The 5249-nt window shown below is 32.4% G+C and overlaps 1 protein-coding gene across 2 annotated transcripts in view; it reads left to right on the forward strand.

Moving 5' to 3' along the window:
- The first annotated feature begins 424 nt into the window (after positions 1-424).
- Positions 425-5249, forward strand: part of LOC117123680 (dopamine D2-like receptor) — a 32418-nt gene continuing 27593 nt past the window's right edge. The window contains exon 1 of one of the 2 annotated variants that reach the window (XM_033269681.1): positions 425-523. The gene's annotated coding sequence lies outside the window, so the exon portion shown is untranslated. Of the gene's footprint in view, positions 821-5249 lie in introns of both variants that reach the window. The other variant, XM_033269679.1, reaches the window with a different exon arrangement.

A 5249-nucleotide genomic window follows, 5' to 3' on the forward strand; every position in this document is an offset into this window, starting at 1 on the left:
ATTTATATATACATATATATATACATTTATATATACATATATATATACACATATATAGACATATGTATAGGCCTACTTATATATACAAGATATTCGTAGAGACACGTTTTAGTGTACGATATAAAGAGAAAAATCTTCCTGAAATGCTATAGTCGTATAGTATATAAAATTGTAAACGTTTAATGATAAATCTGTGGATTATCCTACCGGTAAATGCAAATGCGTAATACTATTTTAAGAATTTTTCATAATTAGAAAATAGATTTCCTTATCTATTAATTCAAATTTTAAATTTATTATTGCAAAAAGCCCGCCGTAATTTCCGGTTTGTCCTGAAATGGCACCTGACTGTTACCTGTGATTTCATTGGTTGCAACACTTCCAGACTTTTGTCAGCAAACCTAATCAAGCGGAACGAACTGCCCACGAAGGTTATAAACTCCGTACATACTGCAAGTCGGTTGTTCTATGGTTTGAGAGTGAAACCATCGATTAGTAACTCAATACTCAGAGATTACGTATTGTGTTGTAAGTTCTTAAAATTGTTTTTTCATAAAATAATGTTATATTTCTAAAATATACTACATCAACAAAAAACGTATTATCGGAATTATGCTTAGAACCAGAGTTACGACAGATATCTTGTACTAGAGGAAAATAACTGTATTAGGGTTAGCTGACAGTAAGCTGATGGTATAATTTATGAATTCGTGTTTGGTTTTATTGAACTTGGCATTCTTGATGAGGACACAGTTGTAATAGGACGCCAAGGGAGCGCATACTTTGAGACGTTCACCTTACGTCGCCATTTTTGAAGAAGGTAAGTGTAAAACTGTTGGTATATTTAGACTTATTTCTTATAATATGCGGTATTTCAATAACATGTGGTATTATGATTATTATTGTGTTAATATTTTAACATTGAACCCTCTCATCAATAGACGGCTCTTGTTTGAAGTAGTGCATACAAAGCCACCTTTATCAATGACGACGAACAAAGGCAGACAACTGGCATATAAACACAGAAATAGGACATACAAAAATAATCTACAGTTTACAAGGCAACAACATCCCAGCAAACACAAAATATGTCAAAAAAGACGTAAACACAACGTTGCACCACCGTATTAGCAACGTTACAAACTCATAATAGTGTAAAAAAAACATTTTGAACATCAAACTGAATGTTAGCAGCAATTTAAATGCTGCTCAGCTCTTATTTTTATGCATGTATATCTTATGAATCTTTCGTGTAGGCCTATAATTTTCCCTTTAACTTTACATCGTTCAACTCGCTGTTGACCTCAACAAAGCTTATTTCCGATATGCCACCACATTACTGTACCGTCTTTGTCTCTAGTATGATTGTTTATAGAAACTACCGGGTCAAATTACAGTACATAAAGCAAAAGTAGTGTAGTATGAACATAATAAAGATCATTCACAATAGAATTGTTGCTACGCCATAGTATCGGTGGGTGGGGACCTTGCCGGGTGATTGGGAGACTCGTCGTGATCCACCAGCTGACAGTCAGCTGTTTTCTGTCTCTGTGACTCCCAGATTGTTTTCACCTTTTGGTGTTAGTTACTTGTTTAGCAGATAGCAGCGCCGTCCCCTTTTCTTTTTAGTGGGTCATGGTGGTCTCTTCTTGATTCTGAGACCCCACCCACCATATTATTCTCTTAAGGAATGTATTCAATTATAATATGTATTTATTTATTATCTATTTATTATCTATTTATTCATACATTAATATTTTTCTGAATTGAACGTTTATTGTTTTTGCCTATCCGATCAATTAACACAAATTTAATTTTTACCATGTTGGTGAAATGACAATAAAGGTGTATCGTACTATCGTATCGTAAATTGATTGATATGGAATACACTGTGTTATACTGTACTTTCAATTAGCAATTGAATTGCTTATTTTCTCTACGTAATTTATTTTATATAGTATTTTATTGAAACGAGAAAGATATATTCGTCGCCCACTAAAGGAAGCATATCAATATCAAATACATATCCTTTATTTGTTTGCATATAGTTCTAAAAAAAATATTCGCAGTAAAAATTGTATTTCCTCGTTATTTAATGATTTATTTAATCCTTGTAAATTACATATTAAAATATTTTAATTAAATTTTTTATTTTTTTACCGTTTGAAAAAAAATTTATGTCTTTCACGAACTAAAAACTGTCTATGAAGCTCTGTCTTAACACAATTTAAGTACCGGTTTGATTCTAAGACTAGGTTAAGTGACCGTCAATATAGTAGTAGCCTGTGGACAAGTTTCTGTAGGATGACTTCCCGACAATTGTCAAGATTGGTGCGATAAAATCTAGGCCATCTGTATTAATTAGGCACTCCATTAATCTTAAAAGTATCTTCTAATGAAACGGTAAACGGTAAAGATACCTTCATATTAATGTTGTGTTTTCGTTCCAATATGAAATTCGATTTTCAATTGAACTAATGTATTGTTAATCTAGAGGTATTTGTAAATCTCTTTTCTTCGTGCCGTTAGCTTGAGTATTTGTCTTCTTCGTAATGGAAAACCCTGTCCTTGTTGTCCTCTGAATTTTATGTCGCTTCTCTTCTAAAGAAGATTTCAAAGGCCTAATTTGCTGGCAATAGTTTGTCCGACATCAACCACCATTATGTTTATATTAATACATTCTAGTGTTATGTTGTGCTTTTTTGTCCATTAAATCTCTGTATAGTTTCTAGCCTAACATCTTCGAGATTTTACCAGTAACTCGTCTGCTGTTTTATGTGATGTGTCTCATTTTGTTTCTCTTATTAATGCCCCATAAGAATTTAAATTTTAGTATTATTAGTTATCACTAATGAGTGAACCTTTGGTATCGTATTTTTTTTTAAATTATTTTTTAAACTTATTCCTTCTGTACCCTAGGTGACCTGCAGTGGATAAAACCATTGTTATCCTCCAGGGCCCAGCAACACATACAATAAAAAACATCAATGACAACTCAGAAAGTACATGGACTATAAATGCAATAAAAAATAAGATTTTAAAAGTTGAATTATATATACAACAAATACCATTAATAAGAAATGTAATAAAATATATAATAATATCAATGAAAATTATTGATATAAATCTAATTATTACATGATAAAATAATAATAATAATAATAATAATAATAATAATATTAACAATTATTACTATTATATCAATAACAAATATTACTATTATAATTATATCAATAACAATTATTACTATTATAATAATCATTGGAACAACATATAAAAACCTTTGACAGAGATTTTTTTTTATATATATTATTCCAGTGATGCCTAATTTCTCCAATTTCAACTCCAAGAATCTATCATAGTAGGCTTACAATTATTTTGCTCATGGCGACGCCTAAATTGTACTTTTCTTCATTGTGAGTAATTGGCGAGGACGATGTGTGGGATAGAAACCTAGACAAGATTATCTTGAAACAGGGATTATAAACACATCAGATATGTTTACGTATTTCCAATCTTTGTTTTTTCAATTAATCACCGAGCACTATCGTTGAATATAGTACAGTGGTTTACAATGTATAGTACCATGCATGTTATAGGCATACAGTGTAACAGTAGATTCTAACCCAGACTATTCACAGTATGCAACCAGACACGCCACCACATCCTGGAATCCACAGGGTTCTTTGCACTCGTGTCATCGACTGTAAAGGTACACGAGTGGGCTACATTTACGTTTATTGATCAATCAATCAAAAGCTTTATTTATTCAATAAAATATACATTTGAAATATACATTTAAAACTCGTTCATCTAAAAAAGAAAAGAAAACGGTGTTCTTCTACGAGGCTTCGACATTTTTAAACTGTACAAGATAAAAAAATTAAGCCATTAAATATAGATTTTTCGAAATACATATACAATTAAAAGGTGTAACATACAGGTGTAACAACCCGTAGAGAAGAAATAGAACGTGATGCATATACCATGGTGCAGGTCTAGACCTACCAGTATCTACCTACCAGCATTTACAGTATCGTCAGCAGGCAAGGAAAAGGGTTAGACATACGATAGTTTACCTTTAACCCGGTAAAATCTAACAATATATTTTATCTAAAACAAAATCCTACCGCACACATACAGTAATGTAGTTAAAACGACTGTCGTACAGTACCGTACGTCTTTTGCACCACCGATGTAGATGACACTTTATCAAAGTGCTTCCTTGAAGTACTCCAGTATTTTGCCATACAACTGAATAAAATCCATTTATTAAAAATGTCTGTATTTTGTAATAGGCCTAGTAGAGCATGGAAGAATAAGTTATTAAACCTATTCCTAAATAAAAAATTAAAAAAAGCAATTTTTATGTTGTATGCAAGATAGAAATTAATGCACGAATATTGCGTCCCACTCAATGGCGTATCTAAAATCTTGAAATGAGGGTGCTGATGGGTGGCGCGAAGGTGAAGTGGGGTGTGCTCGATGATCAGTTGATTGAGAGGCGCAAAATAAGGTGATTTTAGGTGATTTTTAACTACTTGACCGTGATTTTTGGAGGTGCCTCTGGAGGGGGAGTGAGTATTTTTTGGATTGGCGTGCGCTTCCACGCACCCCCACCCCAGATACACAACTGGTCGCAATTCGTTCGACGATTATTAAAAAGTGCGCCGCAACCACGAAGTTTAGATTAATGCACGAACAAAATCACAACTGATGAAGCTGTCATTGACTGCCATCGAAAGCTCGTGTTGAATAAATAACATCAAAGTTAAGTCTCCGAATGCTGCCTTTAAATTTTCTTTGAACAAAATCATGAAATCAATTTTTGAATGCATTAACAAGTCGATAATCTAAGTTGCTTTTGCTCACGCGTCAAATGTGTTCAGTACGGTATTGTTTGTATAATTTTAGGTTTATAGTAGGTTTATTATCTCTTAAATGTCTTTGTTGGTAGTTACTGTACGTGTGTAGTAGCAATTACGGTACAGGAAAACATGTTGATTTTAGATTTAATGTCATGAACATATAGTTGTCCAATGTAAATAATACAACATCGAATTATCGTGAACTAATGTATATTTAACAGACAAAGACAGTTAAAAAAATATCACAAAATGTTAATATGTATTATTTGCATAATGCTCATGTGACACAAAACGACCTACTGGTACTTTGACAGTTAGGCTTCGGTGTCTACGCACCATAAATAATGTAAACAAATAGATACATAATAATAACGGTATTCG

This window comes from Anneissia japonica, unplaced genomic scaffold (genome assembly GCF_011630105.1).
Source record: "Anneissia japonica isolate Jap-2015-1 unplaced genomic scaffold, ASM1163010v1 scaffold287714_len2871179_cov188, whole genome shotgun sequence".
In the NCBI taxonomy this organism is placed as follows: Eukaryota; Metazoa; Echinodermata; class Crinoidea; order Comatulida; family Comatulidae; genus Anneissia; species Anneissia japonica.